General features: G+C 40.3%; 1 long non-coding RNA gene across 1 annotated transcript; it reads left to right on the forward strand.

The window, feature by feature from the left end:
* The first annotated feature begins 227 nt into the window (after window positions 1-227).
* Window positions 228-20772, forward strand: LOC142842578 (uncharacterized). Its single transcript, XR_012909404.1, has 4 exons — window positions 228-492; window positions 9887-9992; window positions 16575-16607; window positions 20450-20772. It is a non-coding gene; the product is annotated as an uncharacterized LOC142842578 (long non-coding RNA).
* Window positions 20773-21072: the final 300 nt, after the last annotated feature.

Raw genomic sequence — 21072 nt, forward strand, 5'->3', positions numbered from 1 at the left:
CGATGTCAGACAGTTACAATACCCAAACAATCTACACAATAGGGATAAAACTACTAAGCCAAAAGAATTTTATTTAACAAGAAACAAAACGTAGAGATGTCTCCAGAAACATCATAAAATAGGCTAATAATAAGGCCCGATCGAATTGAAATTCTTGCCAAGAAAAACGCTATGCTGTTTAAACAGCGTAAGAAAAATGGAACGTCCTGTGCTGAAGCAGGACCTCCAGTAGACACAAACAAAATTCTCCCTTATGAATATATCAGTAGTGTGTTAGCTTTGTATATCCTTTGAAATTTTTCTCTGTGAGTTAAGGTTTTTGTTTGGTGTGGGGTTGTTTATTTTTTGTTCTGTTTTGTTTTTTTTCTTTCAGTTTTGTAATCACCCGAGCTAATTCCAGGAGGAAAAAAAAAAAGATTATTTGGCTTTCTGGAAGTCCCCTGCTGTGAGACAACTATTCATAAAACACTGAGTGCTAACAGCTAGTAAATGGTAAGTAATCTAATGACAATAAGGACCAGAGAATCAACTTACACCTATCCGACCAGTGAGTTTAGCTGGGGATTATTTAAAATGGGATATTAGTTCAACTACTTTGTTTTGAAACAATCTAAGTATATTGCATCATGTCTAGTCTATGTTTAGATTCAGCCCATTACAATAAGGTAAATGTTGCAATAAAGAGTGTCTCACGAATTTTTCTTCTTTCCCAATGTATATAAACATTTGTGTTTATGTTATGCTGTGGTCCAGTAAGTATACAATAACATGTGTAAATATAGTATAAATATCAAAATTTAAAAATGTTTTACTCCTAAAAATGCTAGTGACCATCTGAATTTTCAGCACATAATATTTTTCCTGATGTAGGATTTTCTTGAAGCTGCTTACTGCTGACTCAAGTTGGTGATTGGTAAGAAATGAGGAGAAAATAGAAATTTATTAAAATAAATAAATTCATAGTGGCACAGAAAGAGACTGCCACTCCGACTGAATAGGACAAAACTCTGAGCCGTCTGATATGAGTGCTTATAACTGAACTCAGGTCTTGCCTAAGAGCAGAATGTACTCAACACCTGAGCTATCTCTCCAGCATCCCCAAATGCTGAAACCCTGATGGTGTGTTGGCTGGCATAAAAAGCATATCAATTTCAGTACACATCTGTCTGACTATCTGTCTATCTATCTATCTATCTATCTATCTATCTATCTATCTATCTATCTATCTAATTTTTTAAAAAATTTCTGAGCAGTGCATCTCAACAATGAGCTTAAAAATTCAGTAAAAATATTTAGTAAGCAGATAATCTGCCATCCGGCTTTAAATACAATTTTTATTGTGCCTCCCGAGTGCTGGGATTAAAGGCGTGCGCCACCACTGCCCGGCTTTAAATACAATTCTTAAGAGTCATGAAACTTTTAGAACAATGAATGAGCACTAACTCCAACCTAACATCACCAGCTGAATTGTCGCCCTGAAAAGAAAGTCTCCTGCAGTTAACCTTTGAAGCCACTCACTAATTCCTCTTTACCTATGGAAGTTCTAGGAGGCACGTTTTTTCACCAGAGATCTGTTTAGTCCACACTGCTTGGCATTTCCACCCCATCAATAATCTTAGTTACATTTTTTTCTCGATGAATCTCTACATTTCTTCTCTATTGTCTGATGCTTTGATTTACACTTTTGTGTCATAAGGATTCCTCTTCCCCCCTAAGCTTCAAGAACAAACTGCAAGCTTCAAACTCCTTATCTCTCAGCCTTTACAGAGCAGAAATGCTCTGCATTAGGCTTCGGCTAATGAAAATGTGGGTAGTTTGATCTGTCAGATTTCTGTATCAGCAATGAAGTTACTTCTCTTTATTAGAGTTCTTGTGTTTATGGAAATAATTAATTTTTTGAAGTTTTGGTCATCAAATACCCTCGCAATTTCCTTCAAGGATTTTTCCTTTACATTCATAATTTGTTGCAAGAGGCTTAGCTTTCAGCCTATCGTAAATTAAACTTTTATTTTGAGCTTTTAATTGGAAGTGAGAGACATGTGACATGGTTTCTAGTTATCCTAATCTCAGGATTGTTGTTTCAAATGATGAAGTGGTTCAAGGAGAGGGAGAGAGTTGGGGAAATATTTGATTGGTGATGTAGTTAGATCACATACTTATATTAAAGTCACTTTTATGTATAAAGATAGTGTGTGGTGTCTCAAAACAATTACCACACGAACATAAACTATCATCAAACACAGAGTATCGTAACAAATGAGGATAATAAAGTTTGAAATGGCATGGCGATGACAAATACTTGTATTTGACATGGATACAAAGCGGACAATGAGGACTACTGAGAACTCAAGAACAATGGCAATGGGTTTTTGATCCTACTGCACTGTGTGGGAGCCTAGGCAGTTTGGATGCTCACCTTATTAGACCTGGATGGAGGTGGGTGGTCCTTGGACTTCCCACAGGGCAGGGAACCCTGATTGCTCTTTGGGCTGACGAGGGAGGGGGAATTGACCGGGAGAGGGGGAGGGAAATGGGAGGCGGTGGCGGGGAGGAGGCAGAAATCTTTAATAAATAATTAATAAATTAATAAATAAAAAAACAAAGTGCCAATATACTGTTGGGAAAATAGCAGCAGTAGACTTGCTGAATGCAAGATTGCCACAGATCTTCCATTTGTAAACAAATACCATAATAGTGGAGTAAGATGAGGTACGCCTACGCCTGTAAAAGTGAAGGCAGTCAGACCATGTTCCCCCTTTTCCTCTCCATGGCTGAAGTAGGGACAAATCCATTTCCTTTTGAGGATGCTAAGCTGTTTGCATTCTCTTGGCAGTGCTACCTCTGGACATATTTTCTTTTGCAAATGAATGATTTAAGTTGTTCTCAGAGACAAGCTCAATATTTGAAAGTAAAACTCTTTAAAAGGAAGTTATGTAAGTATACACAATTTTATCTCCCTTTGGGGCAGGAATAGAATAGTTTCCAGTACATATGCACAGCTTTTGATTCTGCAAAGATCTTTCATGTTGATTTTTCTATGAATTTACCAGTAATGAACTATAGTTCACTTTTCACTGCACCGAAGAACCATCTGAAATTGATTTCCCATAATTTAGCTCTATGAACAAGAATCTAGACCAGTAGTTCTCAACCTTCCTCATGCTGCGACACTTTAATACAGTTAATATTGTGGTGACCCCCAACTATAAAATTGTTTCATTGCTACTTCATAACTGTAATTATACTATTGCTATGAATAGTAATGTAAATATCTAATATGCAGGATATCTGATATGTAATCCCTGTGAAAGGATCATTCAACTCCCAAAGGGGTCACAAGCCACAGGTTGAGATTCATTAATCTAGAACATTTCTTGACTCCCCTGCATAAGCCTTATTACAGAACCATGTGGTTTACTACTGTTAAACTTATCCATTACTCTTCATAGGTTAGTATGGGCAAAATGGAGGCATGAGACATGTAATTCTTTGGCGACTCGGAGTTATGTATTTCAGCAAGAATAACACTAGACCAAGTTCTCCTTCCTTCTCGACAAAAAGAATGTTAGAAAAATTTATTTCACATTCTCTCCATTTCTTATTCTCTAGGGGTGTCGTAGGAGGCTGCCCAACATGGTTGACAGTTGACAAAGAGGAATCCTTGTTGCCAAATTTCCTACTACCAACTTAGAACTGCTTTTTGTTTTCCAGATACAATGAAAGTTTTAGGGTCAATGCCCCTATTACAGGGTGAATTATAATACTCAAATCCACAGTGAAACTGTGGATAGTACTAACAGAGAGAGTAATGAGGAAAATGCTCTAACAAAATTGGTGCCTGCAGGGGTCATCAGCTCTATCAAAAAGACTGGTATTAGGTCTATCAAATAATCACAGTGGTATCAAGGGTCAGCTAAACTTCTAATTTGGGTCAAGAGGTATATGGACTAAATCTTTATTTTCAAAACTTCACAATTTTTCCTCAGGATAAGTGTAGTAGGAGGCTACTTGTTTGTTTCCTGGCCATCCAGACTCCCAAGAGAATCACATAGAAATTATATTATTTAAATCATTACTTGGCTAATCACTTAGGCATATTTCTGGCTTACTCTTATATCTTAAATTAACCCATTTCTATTAGTTTATATTTTACCACAAGGCTAGTGACCTACCAGCAAGGTTCCAACTTGCAGCTTGCATCTTTCCCCTCTGGCGGGGCTACATGGTGTCTCCTCACTCTGCATTCGGTTTAGTTTTCCCCGCCTACCTCTATTCTACCCTGTGCAGGCCAAAGCAGTTTCTTTATCCATTAACCAATAAAAGCAACACACACAAGGTCTTCCCACAAAAGTCCTTAATCAGATAAGTCTACATAGGTTTAAATTTTTAACTTTTGGTTTTATTTTACTTATTTATTTTTGGTGATCTGTAGGTCACATTTATATCAAAGTTTATGCTCCCCCCCATCTTTCCTGTTGCAAGCTCAACCTGAAAACTGAAATTTGAGCTGTGTTTCTTCTGCTTGTCATCACTTCATCTTTGTAATTTGTGTATAAAATGCTGCATTGGACATTAATTCATGGGACATGAATAATATATCATTTATTGCATTAGTTTTAGAAGAGTTTGCTATGTAGGAAAAGAGCGTAATGAAAGTGAGATTATATTCAGTGCTTGTCAGCAAAGATGAGATGAACTATGTACTACCAAGTCATTCACAATTCTGGCCCTCCATGTCCAACCATTCCTCCCCCCCCCAATTCGTATTCTTCCAACTACCTCAGAACTTTAGGAACATAACCTCCTGAGAATTGATTTTAAACAAAACTGCAAAATTATGAAACTACCAGGAGAAAACACAGGGGAAGCACTTTAATATGCTAAAAAGGGCAAGGTTGTTTTTGCTAAGCAAGACCCCCAAAACATAGGAAATAAAAGCCCAAATTGACCAGTGGGATTACATTAAATTAAAAAGTTTCTGCACAACTAAATGAAACAACCAATAGAGCAAGAATTATGTTATAGGAAAAAAATTGCTGTCAGTTATAACTCTGACAATAGGTTAATTCCCAGAATATGTCAGGAAAGAAAAGTAACTCAACAGCAAAACAACAACAAAACCAAACAATGAACAAAGCATCTTCAACAATCTGCTAAGAAAACCAGATATACACTTGCTGAAGAATGAATTTAGACTCATGTTTATCACCATGAATGATAACTAACTCCAAGAAAATCAAAGACCTAAATATGGAACTGAAACACTGAACTTGCTAGATGAAAACATAGGCAGTATTCTATTGGATATAAGTGTACATATAGGAAAGTACTTTCTAAGTAGAACTCCATTTGCCCAAGAATTAAGGCCAAAACTTAACAAATGGAACTTCATAAAACTAAAAAAAGATTTTTAGTACAGCTAAGAAAACAATCATTTGAGTGAAGCTGATGCCCAGAGCATGGCTGAGAATCTTTGTCAACTATACATCTGACATAGAATTAATTTCTATAATATATGAAGAATTTTGAAATGGAGTTAAAACAAAACACCCACAAAATGACCCATTTAAATAATGGTCCTGGGACCTAGACAGTGTTCTTAATAGAATTTATCAGACAACAATAAAAACCTGGCTAAGAAATATCTCAAAAAATGTTCACCATCACAAGTGATTAAAGAAATCTAAGTTAAAACAACTTTTGATTTCCTCTTAACCACAGTCAAAATGGCAAAGAGCAACAAAATAACTGACAAGGTTGTAGGGGAGAAGGGAACTGTGATTCTCTGTTGGTGGAATTGCAGACTGGTGCAGCCACTTTGGAAATCAGGGTAGAGAATACTCAAAAGGCTACAAATAAATCTCCCTTGTGTTCCAGCTATATCACTCTGTATCATATGTCCAAAATGCTCAACATCCTACTCCACAGATACTTGTGTGTCCTACTACACAGATACCATGTTCATTCCTGCTCTACTCACAATAACTAGAAATAGAAACAACCTAAATGTCCTTCACCTGATGAATAGATAATGAAAATGTGGTACATATACTCTATGAAATACTATTCAACTTTAAGAAAAATGAAATGACGAACATTGCAGGGGAATGGGTGGAACCAGAAAATATACTGAGTGAGGTAACTGAGACCTAGAAAGACAAATGCTACATCTTCTCTCTCATCAGAAGTTCCTAGCTCCAAATCTCCAGATTTGGAGGGGAGTGGGAGCAGTAGAGAAGGGAATAGCAGGGTATATGTGTTCTGAAAGGAAAAACGAGGAAAGGGGTGGCAGTAATTATGGAGCAGGAGGGTAATGAAAAGAGAAAGAAAGGGTAAAATAACACTAAGGATGCCTGGAAAGGTCATAAAGAATCATACTATTATCTACCTAAAGACCATCTAAGAAACCTCCAAAACCAGGCATGGGAATCCTTCTTTTGAGTTGTTAGTCAAGGTTGCACAGAAGAGTCCTCCAAATATGATATTGCTGCTACTCTTGGTTGCCCCCAAGAGGTGGAAAGTAAGTGGTCATTGATGAAATGGTGGCACACGTGTCTTGGTGGTAAGCTCTATAATTGGACTTCAGACCCCCCTCCGACAGCAAGAGGGAAATCAGGCCTGGTTCTGGAAACCTAGTCAACTTTCCAGCGTTCATGAAGTCATGGATCTTAAAGGAGAACCTGCAACTGTCACTTGACTAAACAAGTATAATCCCTAACTACGTGACACATATTTGTCCTTATAGTCACAGGTAAGTGTAGTCCAATCCCCCATCAAGTAAACTTCTCATTGCAAAAGACAGAGACCATTACAGAAAACCATAACCAATCAAAATACAGAGTTGTAGAACCCAGTCCGGGCTGATGCATTACAACACAACTCCGGCACCTAAGGCTCAGTAACCATTTTAGGAGAGAGAGCCAAAAGATTGCAAAAGCCAGAAGGAGGAAGAGCTTGCTGTGAGATTGTGTCTTCTAGAAATGTTAGAAGCTACATCTGTAGTCTTAACAATGTGACTGCCATGGAAGAAACACCAATCCATTATCTAATACCAGATGGTCAGTCTAAAAAACTGCACACGAATGACTTAATACAGACCGAGCAGGTTATACTTAGGAATATATATATATGTGTGTGTGTGTGTGTGTGTACACATATGTATACACACATATGCTTGTAACAATATTTAATGAAAAAAGAGGCCATCAGTTTGAAAGAAAGAAAGGAGGGGTATATGGGAGGGGTTGGAGGGAGGAAAAGAAAGGTAATGTTATAATCTCAAAATATAAAAAATTATTTTAAAAGACTCCACTCAAATTTGGGAGATACCTGAAAAATTGAACAGTAGTGTGTTAACTGTTAAACCAGATGATGATGGCTATGTAGAGAAAGTTCATTATAGTTTGTCTCTTTCTTTCTTTCTTTCTTTCTTTCTTTCTTTCTTTCTTTCTTTCTTTCTTTCTTTCTTTCCTTTCTTCCTTCTCTCCCTCCCTCTTTTCCTCTCTCCCTCTTTCCTTCCCTCCCTCCTTCCTCTTCCTTCCTTCCTTCTTTTTTTCTTTTTAAAGACAAAATCTCACCATGAAACTCAGACTAGACTAGAACTCATGGCCCTCCTACCAAAAACAAACAGCAAGACAAAACAGAAACCACCAAAACAACAAAAACTCTCACCCAATTTTAAATATGCCTAAGATATATTTCATAAAAGAGGCTGTATAATTAGGAAATAGATTATTAAATACAGTATATTAAAAATGGAAACATCAGCAAAAATACTTTAGGGGCACGAGCAATGGCTCAGCAGTTAAAAGCATGAACTTCTCTTGTATAGGACTCCTGGTTCCATTCCCAGCACCCACACTGAGTGGCACACAGATGCCTATAACTCTTGCATAGGGGATCTGATGTTTCTAGGTTCTGTGGGTGCAACACTTACATGCACAAATCCATACTCAGACACACATGCATACAAAAAAATTAAAAATTAAAAGCAATAACTGGCTATCATCACTAATCATTAAGTAAATAAAAACCAAAATCCTCAATGAGATAAATAGGTTATAAATAGCAAAGTGACAACTTTTTAAAAATTTAAAATTTAGTAAGTACTCTTGAGGATGTGAGGGAAAAAGAATAACTTGTATCAAATTCAAGGGAATGTAAATCAGTTCCGTCAATATTTTAAAAGGTATTAAAAATATGATAAACACGTGACCCAGCAGTACCACTATGCAACATATACCGTGTACTGAAAGGAAATCAATTTGGTATGATGATAAGATGTCTGTACTCCTATGTTCGTGGCAGCATGATGCAAAAAAGTCAAAAGTTAGGAATAATATGGGTGCCATGAGTCAATGAATAAATAAAGCAGAATTACACTAAAATAATATTCAGGCACAAAGAGAAAAGCTCCGTCATCTGCAATAGAATGGACAGAACCAGAGACCATTGGTAAATGTACTAAGTTGGGGACAGGATGACAAGCATTGTAATATCACTAACATGTCAAATAGAATATAAAGGTTTGATTTCATAGACTATAAGAGTAAAGCAGTACTTCTTAGAGTCCAGGAAAAGTGAGAGAAAGTGAGACTGAGGAGCAGTGAACTGATGGGCGCTAAGTTATCTTGAGATAAGTACAGAAATCTCAGGTGTGCTATTGCATAGAAAGGCAGCAACAGATCTTCAGATAATGATAAGGTTTTATATATGTGAAGGTCCTGGAAGAAAGGGGTTTTAATGTTCTTACTATAAAGCAATAATAAATGTTTAAAGAACTAGATAGTTAACCTGAGTTAAACATTATACAATGTAAACTTATATGGAAACATTACCCATACATATGTATTATTAAAAAATAAAGTATAAAACATAGTCACCTTGGCACAGTAACATTTAGCATGATGATGACCTGAGGCACCAATCAATAGCTATTTCTGAAGATTGGCAGAAGTGTCCCACTGCTAGCTGAACATGTGAAGAACAGCTGTGTTCTCTGAGTATACCAGGACTCATATGTGGGGTCACATCATGATTCTATAACTGTTTGCACACAGGGTACAAAGCTCTACCTTCACACCTCATAGATTCTTTCACAGCAGAGGTCTACGTCTCACAGGGCAGAGTGAAGCTAGTGTATTCTAGCACCTTGCTATTTATTGATTGATAGTGATGAAATAAAAATAAATCAACCATCCAATTATCCAAGGTAACTCTACTGAAAATAATTCAGAGACAAATGCTAGGAATCACTTGGGCAGATAATTTCCTATTTATATTCTAATTGATTCTGGAATGGCTAAAAAAAGCAAGCTTGTTGCTATGGTTTGCATCTTAAATATTTGCCTAAGGCCTGTGTGTTAAAGGCTTGATCCTCAGTTGCTGCTATTGGGAGGTGGTAGAAGCCTCAAAGGTATGGTCTACTGAGAAGTTGGGTCATTGGAGACATGCCCTTGAAAAGAATTTTGGAATCCCAACTCCTTTCTGTTTGCTTCCTGGTGACTGTGCTGGTGAGCAGGCAACTTCTACCATACCCTTGGGCTGTGTTTTATTGTGTAAACCCAAGGCAACAAGGTCTTAGGTCTATGTGCCAAAACCTCTGGAGTTGTGAGTCAAAATATGCCCTTTCCCTTTCTAATTTTTCTCAGCTACAGTCTTATGAAGCCTACCAACACACTTTCATAAGTCAAATCTTTATTTCCAATAGCCACAAAATTATAAATGAGGGCTCCATTCCTTAAAATTAGTATATACTCTTGACATGCCAAAATTAGTACAAAATTACATGGAAAGTAAAATAAACTATAGTTAAATTTCCATTACTGCGATAAAACACCATAACCAAAAACTACTTGAGAGCATTTATTCTGACTTACTGTTGCAGGTGTCAAGAATCCTTCATAGTGGAAAAGGCATAGCCCCCCGGGGTCCAGGAGCAGGAAACTGGCTGATCACTTTTCATCCATACTCATGAAGTGGAGACTGAGAAGGTAATAGGGCAAGGCTATAAAGCCTAGAAGTCCTCACACAGTGATTTACTTCCTTCAGCAAGGTTCTGCCTCCTAAAGTCCCATGACCTCCTCAAACAGCGCCACCAGCTGGGGACCAGGTGTTGAAGTATATGATCCTCTGGGGGGAACATTTGTTGTTTAAACCACCATACACAATATACTTTATAAACTTTTTTTTAGTATAGTAAACAAAGTTATTTTTCAGAATTGACTTAAAGGCCCAAAGTACCTGGACTGGTTAAAAAAAAAAAAAAGAAGTGTTTCTGCTTTGATAGTTTTCCTAAAAATGGCAACCTTCTTTAACAACAACAACAACAACAACAACAAAACCACAAAAAACAAACAAACAAAAACAAATTCTTCCAAGTAAATCACTAGAAGATACAGCAACATCTAACAGACAAAAGCATTAAAGTCACTTTCTATTGCCCAAAGCTTCTGGATGATAACAAGTGTTCAGTGCTAAAGAAAGAGCGGCTACATCCTGGGTGTCTTAACACAATGATTTCCTAAGACAAATGCAGTAATACAGGGTTGCTGAATCTATTGGACACTGGTGGCCCTTGGTTCCATTGGTTGTTAACTGTGAAACAGTGATGAACTTTGTTTCAGGGAGGGTGGAGGGGATAGTAGAAAGAAAGTTCCACATGTGGCCTGTGCTGCTGAGTTCTACACTGGCAAACCCTGCACAGGCACAGCAGAAAAAGGTCAGCTACATAAGCAGTGACTGTGATCCCAGTGTCTTTCCTTTATTATCCCAACAAGAACTGGACTTAAGTCCCGCTCTGTACAAATCATGTACTCTCACAATGACTTTTTTCTTCTAAAAAATGAGGTTAGTAATATCCTGTCTACACATACCACAGAGATTCTGTACTATTTATATGATATCACCACCCTCACTACAAGGTAGAATACTTTTAATGTGTTCAGACATAAATGCATAAAATATGGAGTTCATATGGAAATTCCTAGGAAAGGATAGTGCATAATGCATCTGAATTTTAATTTGCTTTAAAGCTTTCGTCATTTGTAAATAGAGCTATTAAGGAATTTTCCATTCTCTCACCTACCAACAGTCACAGAGGAAATATTCTCGGCTGCATCATTCTTGCAATTATAAATTTGTCAACTGTCTCTGTTGTTAATTAATTAATTTCTGGCTGCAAGGTAGAAGACGAAGACGGTTATGCGAGGAAAAGACACAGACACGCGGCGGTCCCACGTGAGTGCACTTTAATGGGGGAGGGGCAACAGGCAGGTGGGGGTGTGCCGATACAATAGGAAAACGGGAAGAAAGGGAGAAGGGGGAGAAGAGAGAGAGAGAGGGTCGTAGGACCCTCGCTTTTTAACAAGGAATACAAAGGCTTCTGGGAAATGTCCGTATCCAGGAGAATGCTGGGAACTGTAGTTCGGCAAAAGAACAACATTACACCCTTTTGGTTTGATTAAAAAACAATTGGGGAACCTTGAAGGGTAGAACCTTGAAGGGTAGGGAATGGGGGCGTAGTCCGGTCTCTCATGGCTGCTTCCTGCTGGCTTTGGGCGTTGAGGGGTCCAGGGAATGTCCGATTATTCTGGCGATGTCCCACTGGCCGCTGGTGTCTGAGGTCGCTGGTGTCTGGCGTAGCTGATTGAAGAAATTGGCTGTCATCTGAGGTAGCTGGTTGAAGAAATCTGTCTGGCTTTCCTGAGTAGCTGGGTCATCATTAAGATGCTGGAAGGCAAAAGTTGCATTAGTAAAAGGAAGAAAATTAAAAAAGTAAAAAAGGGGTTAAAAGGGGGGGGGAGATAGGATGTCCGGGGTTAAGAATGATAAAAAGAATACTTATTCCATTAATGGTCCGCTTGTGTTTGATTTGTTTAGGTGGGTTGGGCTGGCATCCTGTTGCTTAAAGAAACTGTCTTAAAAGAAATAGATTCTAACCATACATTTCCTAACATTTCAGGGGCCACTGCTGCAGTCAGTGGCTGGCCTGTTATGTTAAAGAGCTTTGTAGAGGAGAATCTGCTTTCCACTTGACTCCGTATTCAATGAGAGTACCTGTAACGACAGCTAGACGGTTATTTATGAATTTAAAGAAGGGAGAGTGTGTTAACACAGTGACGGATGGGGACCAGTGTTCTCCTTAGACTGTGGTAGGGGAACTGAATCAGGCGTTCTTTGGAACTTAAGAGAACAGGCTCCAGTTTGAGTTACCGTATATGAAGGATTATCTTGAGCTGTGGAGATAAACGGTTTAAGATGTGACAGGTGAATCCAATGAGGAATCCCTTCAAGCTTGGCAGCTTATCTCCTATTTTAACTGGCGGTGGACATGTATTAGCACATGGTCGAGGTAGTGAATGATCTGTGAAGTCCCACAGTAGTGAGCGTAAGTGGAAAAGGAGGGGAGTGAGCAGGTGGTCAGGAAGGGGAGAGATCTCCGATGAGAAGCCGGGGGTTAAAACCGGCTGCCCATACATGAGTTCAAAGGGTGAGATGAGGAGGGGTCCCCTTGGAAGGGCTCGGAGCCGGAGAAGAGCAGAGCTGGAGAGCGGCCGGCGGAGAGGATCGCATTGCACCTGCGATCCCGGGAACACGCGTACCCAGACGCTCTGCCCCTGTCCCCCCTGCTTGCGATGGTGCGACCCGACAGGGGAAGGCAAGCAGGGTCCACTGCGGGAACAGGGGGAGGGCCGCGGCCAGCGGCTTGCGAGCTGCAGCCGGAGCGGGACCGGGCTTCTCCGGGAGCAACGCGCCCGCCGCCTAGTGGGGGTGGAGACAAGGAAGAATCCGAAGACATGCGCGACCTGTTGTGGGAGAAGTGGGGTGAAGCTGGTTCGGAGAGGGAGCGGGTAGGTGACCCAGAAGAATATTTATGCTGGACTCCTGGAGACCTAGTAATGAAACGCCCAGAGGCAACATGGGGGAAAGGTGCAGGCGAGTAAACCTTGGAAGGAAGAGGAATGGGTGAGCCAATCGCTATCCCTCGACTGGCCAGAGCGAGAGCGAGTGGCCCCTCCAGGCGCGGTGGGGGGGGTATGGAGTTTGAGGTTTGTCTGGGATCCATGGCAGCGGGAGCAGAGGGTCCCTGGAGGGATGGCATTTCACCAGCCTTCCAGATGCGGGGGTTGGTTACAGAGCCCATGACTTGAAACTGAAGCCCGCCCGCAAAAAGGTACCCAAAAGGTACCGCGAACACGGCAGGCCAAGAGCGCCGGTGTCCTGGTGTTTTTGGGGTGTGTTAGGACTTAACTGGCCCGAACCCAACTACCGTATGAGGGAGAAAAAGCCCTGGCTGGGAGGAGACAATTAAGCTTTTTAGGGCCTGCGTACGGCCTGGAGGCACCACACCGAAGCGGGGCCGGAGACAGGAAAGATTAGAAAAAAAGGAGAAAAAGGCCGGGAGCACCGAACTCCCGGGTGCGGGCTGAGGCAGGTTTTAGCCAAGGGCAAAAATCCTGGGGGAAGGGGGAGGGAGGTTGGCGACCTAGTCCAGGATGCACCAAAGAAAGCCGGCCGCCGGACAGTCTCTGAGCGCCCCGGGGGAAGGGAAGCCAACTTAGGTTAACTCACGGATGAGGATGAGGATGAGGTGAATGGCCGTAGTAAACAGTTGGAAGTGAGTGCAGGCAGTCAGTTCAGACGAGTCAAACGGCGGCACCAATGTTGTTAATTAATTAATTTCTGGCTGCAAGGTAGAAGACGAAGACGGTTACGTGAGGAAAAGACACAGACACGCGGCGGTCCCACATGGGTGCACTTTAATGGGGGAGGGGCAACAGGCAGGTGGGGGTGTGCCGATACAATAGGAAAACGGGAAGAAAGGGAGAAGGGGGAGAAGAGAGAGAGAGAGGGTCGTAGGACCCTCGCTTTTTAACGAGGAATACAAAGGCTTCTGGGAAATGTCCGTATCCAGGAGAATGCTGGGAACTGTAGTTCGGCAAAAGAACAACAGTCTCACTACCCATATCCACAAAACAGGGAAAAATACGCATTTCTGAAGCGATCTTTCTACTATAGGGAAGAAAAAATAGTCAAGGAAAAAAAACCCAAGCAATTAATTTCCCAATGAGTTCAACTATGGCAAATAAGGGCAGATATCAGTAAAACTATGTTGAACTGGGCATGTAGTGTAGTCAGGGAGAGGTAGCCTGGCACAACTGATGGGATCCGGCTCCCTGGAGGGATCAGGCAGGGTGACCCTGTTTCCCAAGTAATCATCATCATCATCATCATCATCATCATCATCATCATCATCATCTTTAAAAAGGGTTGTTTTCCTGAATTCAGCTCCCCCTTTCTCTGCGGTTTCTGTGAACACAGTGGCTGAAAATGAGTCAAAGAAGTAGAAGTCGAAGCAGCTTCCTCAGCTCTATCATCATTACCACTCTCTTTTCCTTGCAGCTGAATGAGGAAGAGGGAAACAACCTCTTGTCTAACACATGGACATCTAATTGGAAAAAACATAAATGTTATCAGTCTATAATACATGATGGGTATTTCCTAGCCAAGGGCACATTTCTTAAATTGATAGTGAAATGAATCAGACAAATAAGTTGGAATCTTCAACCCACCATTTCCTAGTTGTGTGTCCTTGGTCAACACTTTCATCTCTGTGAACAGACCACAGTTTTAAACTAATATTAGCATCCTATGAGTGTCATGACCATATGCACATTTGGTTATAACACAAAGCATAACATTTTTCACACCTGAGACGAAGAGAAGTTCAAAAGAAGCTTTGCCTGGTGATCAGTACTTTTCAAACTTAGTATTTCTGACATTTAAGGTGAAACAATTGGTTGCAAGGTGTTCTGGTATTACAGTACAGTTTGGAGCCTCCCTAGCTGCTACTTGTGAAACACCAGCAGCAAGCCTCGCCCCACAGTCTTGACGATAATCAGTCTTCTCAGGTACTGCCTAGTCTCTGGGGCAAAATTTTTACCTCTGTTAGAAAAGTAGCCTGGGGAGATGACTAGGTGAGCAAGAGTGTTTCCTTCATAAGTGTGAAGACTTGAGATCAGATCCATCACGGCCAGTGTCTAAACAATCTGAGTGTGGCTGTGCATGCCTTGAAGTCCAGCACCAAGGGTGGTAGGGAAGGTGTGTGTGTGACTCGTTGGTGAGCAGAGACAGAACAATTGCTGTGTCTTTCTAGTTACAGCCTAGTCCCAAGTCAACAAGCTACAGGATCAGCGAGAAACCCTGTCTCAAAGAATGAATAGGTGGGGAGTGATAGAGGATACTTGATGTCGTCCTCTGGCTACCATATGTCCCACATGGATGTATGCATCTGCACACACACACACACACACACACACACACACACACACACACACACTCACATCATCATTGCCACCATCCCTGTACTCCATCTGTGAAGCATTGCCATCTATCAAATTACGTTATAGACATTAGATTTTTAGTACATATTTATCTTAAGCATTTATATCTATTTAGATTTGTTTGGTTTTTGGTAGATAAATACCAGCAAGACATATGGACTTACAGACTCCCATCCTTGGGTGTAATGTTACATTCAGATCTTTTGGTGCAATGTTTCTCCTAATAATACTAAAATTCATCCAAGTCATACTTACTTTTTGTAAATAGATGGAATTCAGTCAAGTAATGCACTTGACAAATGAAATCAGTTTATTTAATCTTTTTATGCTGTGTGTGTGTGCTTTCTATGATTCATATTTATTGACTAAATTATATGACAGAGACTGAGATGAATCATTCTCTGTATCTCAGCCAATACCAATAATAATCTGTAGAGTGTGTTAAATTTTTATGTAACTTCATTTCTGTTACATGACCTTACTTGTAGATCTTTTTTCATAAGTTACTGTGTCAACTTGAAGTTTTTACAAAGCTGACAGGTTATTAAAAGTCTCAGATGATTAAAATCAATAGATGTTTTTATTCGGGTTAATTTTCATATTGACAGAGGACTGTATAATAATTAATTCAGAATCAAAAAACTTGGAACATTATAATTTAATTACAAGAACTGTAAGTAGATTTTGTTAACCTAGAACCCAAAAAGAACATAGTGACAACTGATGGGTACTGAAAGATATGAAAATATCACTGGTAGTTAATATGATTTTTTTTTGATTTTTCGATAAAGGGTTTCTCCGCAGCTTTTGGTTCCTGTCCTGGAACTAGCTCTTGCAGCCCAGGCTGGCCTTGAACTCACAGAGATCTGCCTGCCTCTGCCTGCCAAGTGCTGGGATTAAAGGCGTGCGCCACCACCACTTGGCTAATATGATTTTTTTTTTTTTTGTTTTTCGAGACAGGGTTTCTCTCTGGCTTTGGAGCCTGTCCTGGAACTAGCTCTGTAGACCAGGCTGGTCTCGAACTCACAGAGATCCGCCTACCTCTGCCTCCAGAGTGCTGGGATTAAAGGCGTGCGCCACCATCGCCCGGCCTAATATGAATTTTTTATGTAACAAATCTGATACCATATGGAATGGTGTATAAAGCTATAGAAATAGTTATCAAAGTATTTTGTTCTTGCTTGAGTCTCTGATTCAATTCTACAAAACTGATAATAGTTTGTTTACCAGGGTCTTCCTTTCCTGACATGTTCAAAGAGCACAGTAAGTACTTGCTGGTTTCTTGCATTGTTCCACTCTCCACATTTGATTCAACCCATCCTGATGCCATATTGACCACAGAATTGTGATCATGACACTTCCTACTTACTTTCACCACTATGGTTCGTATTACTCTAGCTCGTATCCCCAGGAGTGTGCTGCAAAAGTCATGCTGCACCAGGGTCACCCCACACGTTAATATTATCTCTCTGAAAACATTGGATTAAGTTATTTGTGGTGCTATACAATAGCTTTCTATGCTTTTCAAAACAAAATCTAAATTTTAGCATAAGAACTAGGGTTTTAGAATTGGGGCGTGGTTGCTCACACCTGTTATTGCAATCCTCAAAACTCTGAAGCAGGAGGATGGCCATTAATTTGATGTCTGGCTGGACTACATAGAGAAACCCTGTTTCAATAACAAAATGACACAGAAAGAAATGTGACTTCTGACCTGTGTTTCTCTTCTCCATCCTTCCTTAGCATTCACTGCAGATTTTGAATTCTGAACTGAGAACATCCGGGCTACATGCAGCTCCTTCATCACCACTTTTTCATTTTCAGGTTGCCAGCACATGTCTCATCTCTCTAGAATAGCGTTCCCAGATCCAATTAGCTCATACATGCTTACTTTCCCAAACCCAAGTAGGTACCACTTTAGAATAGCATACTATGACTTATTCAATGTGAGTCACTATGTGCCTCTTTTGGTCTGAGTACTAGGTCTCGCTGCTTATCATGACATTTTAATACTATGCTGGAATTGGCTGCTACTTATTATCCCCTTTCTTAGTAGGCTATAGTCTCTTTGGGGAAAAGAAATAGGTACTGCCTCTCTTAGTTACTTTTCCATCGTGATAAAGACATTGACCAAGGCAACCTATAAAGAAAGGGTTTCATTTGGTACACATGGTTCCAGAGGATGAGAGTCCATGACTGTCGGGTACCAGTCTCGACAAAAATGCCTCTTGACAAGGTAGAGGTGGGGGGATTTAGAAAATATTAGTAAAGCATATGAAGATACAAAAGAAAATAATAAAACTGAGAAACATACAGGATAGTATTGGGAGGGAGTTCCAGGGAGTACTGAAATTCACCCGTGTTTATTTCTAACTGCTTAAAATATCCCTGATCCCAAAATGTAGGAGTACAACAAAAAACTACACTAACATGATACAAGGAAATGAACATACCAATGTCATGGTCATGGGCTATGTTCACAGTTAAACAATTTGTTGCTAGAACAAAACAAGTCATGTACAAACACTAGACTAAAGTGTTCTGTAGGCAAACCACTCCCTGTGTAGAATCCAGTGTTATCTCAGTAAAGGAACTGGACCCTTAGTTGGATCCTTAGACTTTTGTTTGAAGTAGGAACATATTTACTTCTCTATTCCTGGAGTACAAGGTCTGGCTATTAGCCACACATGTTGACAATAACCGTGAGAGAGCAGAACTCTTTGAGATGTGTCTCGTGGTGGGACCTTTGTTTGAGATAGCAGTACAATAACCTTGAAGGAACTGAAGTTAAGTTCCAACTTTCTGACCTTTGGTCAGTGTGGAAATAGGCTCATATTTTCGGGCCTCCACACATGACCTTCATGTCAGGGAGCTTGGCAGAAGGTAGGCAGGCATGCCTCTGGAGCAGTAGGTAAGAACTGACATATTAACCCACAAGCATGAGCCAGAGAGGGGGGGAGAGAGAGAGAGAGAGAGAGAGAGAGAGAGAGAGAGAGAGAGAGAGAGAGAGAGAGAGAGAGAGTTGTGTGGACCTTTGAAACATCAAAGCCCTCCCCCAGTGATATGCCTCCTCCATCAAAGCCAGACCTCTTAATCCTTCCCAACAAGTTCCATCAACTGGGGATCAAGCATTCAAACACATGAGCCTATGAGGGCTGTTCTCATTTAAACCACACTGCCCGTCTTTAATTTCCATTAACACAACGAACTGTCTTTGATACATTCACCCCTATTTCAAACTAGAATAGTCAGTGCATAGCAAGGAATTATCAAACTAAAAGTGCCAGCAGGGCAAACATTAAATTCTGAAGCTCTATATCCAGTATGTAGGACTTGTAATCAACTGGACCCCAACAAGCTTGGGTAGCTCCACTCTGTGTAGCACCCACAGATTCTCCCTTAGTCAGACCACACATCAATGTGTGCAGTTCTCCTTGGTGGATGTGTTGTGCTGGCATCTCCAGTCTTCTGACATCTCCACTGCAACTGAGGCTTCACCTCTACAGTCTCATGCAATGGCCTCTCAAAACTTCTCTGCAGGAATTCCAACCTCACTACTCAGTGCTTGGCCTTCGCCACTCTCCATGACTCCCTCAACCTTGCATCTTTCAGACCTGCCAAACCATTGCTACATAAGAACCACAACGTTCCTGAATTCTGTTGCCAGCTTGAATTATAAACCTGGCCCCTTTGGACTACATCTGTGTCAGGTTCTGTGCACTCACCTTGGAGAAACAGTCTCAAGCTTTCTTCTTTTAAATTAATTTGGATTCCACATTTGAAGCCTACCAAAGGTGAAGCTTTTGCCCTAAGAGCCTTTCCTTCTTCCCCAATGTAGTGTGGGAGGTCGTTCTACAATCGTGCTGGTCTTTTTTATCTGTTAAAGCTGCTTCTTCGGCACAGCCTGAGTATCACACCACTTTGAAATGTCCTCTGTAAAACAAATCTGTTCATTATTTTTAAATTCAGTTTCACTCAGTTTCTCAAGGACACGAGTAGAATGAAGCCATCTTCTTGGCCAAAACATCATGTGACTGACCATTGGCTTAGTTTCTGATAGACTCCTGGTCTATCCCTGAAATCTCGTGAGCCAGGCCTCCACTGTGTTTTCGTCAGCATTCTTATCCTTCAAGTAATTCACTAGAACATCCAGGAAAGCTTCTGCTTAGAGAATTCAACAGCCTTCCAAGCTCAGAGTTTTATACCCTTGCACATTCCCCATACAAACAGTTCCAAAGACCTAAAAGCCAGGTGGTCAAAATGATCATAGCAACGACACTACTTCCTGGTATCAGCTTCTGTCTTTCTTTCATTTCTACTACTATGGTAAAATACACCAAACACAAAGCAACTTAGGCTAGAGTTTATTTTAGCTTATATTCCCAGATTATGCTCCATCACTAGAGGTAACAGCAATAGGAACTCAAAATAGCTGATCACATTGCATCCACAGTCAAGAAGCAGAGTGGAATGAATGAATATACATAGGCTTACACTCTTTCTCTGCTCTTATATAGTTCATGATCCCCCTGCCTAGGGCCTAAAGCTTCCCATAGTCAAAGGATCTTCCTACTTCCTACTTCTTCCTTTAGACATGTCCACAGGTCAAGGAATAAATAGTAATAGTGTTAAAGAGCGTTAAGATTTTAAGAAGCAAAATGCAAACAAAATTCTAAGGCAAGATGTCCTAGTATAGCATTTCCTAGACAATATGAATACTAATAGTTTTTCTGGGGAAAGGGCTAAAAGACTAAGCATGTCTGACAAACAATGAGTGCTATGGTTAATATCGATCAGAACTAGAACCACGTAGGAAATAAATCTCTGGGCACATCTGTAAAGAGCAACAATTATCTCCATTATATTAATGCCTGGACATTATATTAATTAATCTCCATTTTATTATTGAGAAGTATTTTCTTGATTACATCAAGCAAAGTGGGAAGACCCACCCTGAATAGGGACAGCAAGTCCTGGCAACCTTCACCAGCTGTAAGAATAGCCAAGGGACAAGTTTTTGCTTTCTGTCAACATGGCTCACATCTGACCCTTTTTGTTTACCCTCTTGTTTCCACGGCTGCTGCTGCTTCCTCCACTGGCATCAGGACCCATCTTCTTCATCCTTTTCATGTGAACTGAAGACCAGTGGTTCTCCAGAAATCCTCCAGCACTTCAGGACCAAATCAGGATGGAAGAGACATCTAGCCTCACGGACTGAGAAGCTACTGGTCCTCAGTTTCTCTAGTGGGAAGATAGATATTTTGAAACACCCAGAGGGTATCCTATGAAAAAGCCTGATAAATACCCCTTTAATATACATTTATTTTATTGGTTCTGTTTCCCCAGAGAACCTTGACTAATATCATGAGTTAAATAACTGGAAAAAAATTTTAATTTCATGGCTTTTGAAACTTTTTTTTAAAGAAAAAAACACAGATCTTACACTGAGCCTAGCTGATTTGAACTCATAGCTATCCTCCTGCCTCAGCCTCTCTGGTGCTAGGCTTGTAGGCATGAGCCACAATGGTAGTGTTCAAAAAATAAAATTAAAATGTTATACAAGTAGTTCACGTTGTATTTACTTTCAAAAAATAAAATATGCCTTGGATGCCAACCAAATTCCATTTCCTGAGAGGTGTTTTGCCATTCCAAATCCTGTTGCTATGTTGGAAAAAAATATCTTTCTAGATCTTTTTCTATTCATCCAACAACACTTTTGAATACTTGG

The sequence above is a fragment of the Microtus pennsylvanicus genome, chromosome 1 (assembly GCF_037038515.1).
Source record: "Microtus pennsylvanicus isolate mMicPen1 chromosome 1, mMicPen1.hap1, whole genome shotgun sequence".
Taxonomy (NCBI): domain Eukaryota; kingdom Metazoa; phylum Chordata; class Mammalia; order Rodentia; family Cricetidae; genus Microtus; species Microtus pennsylvanicus.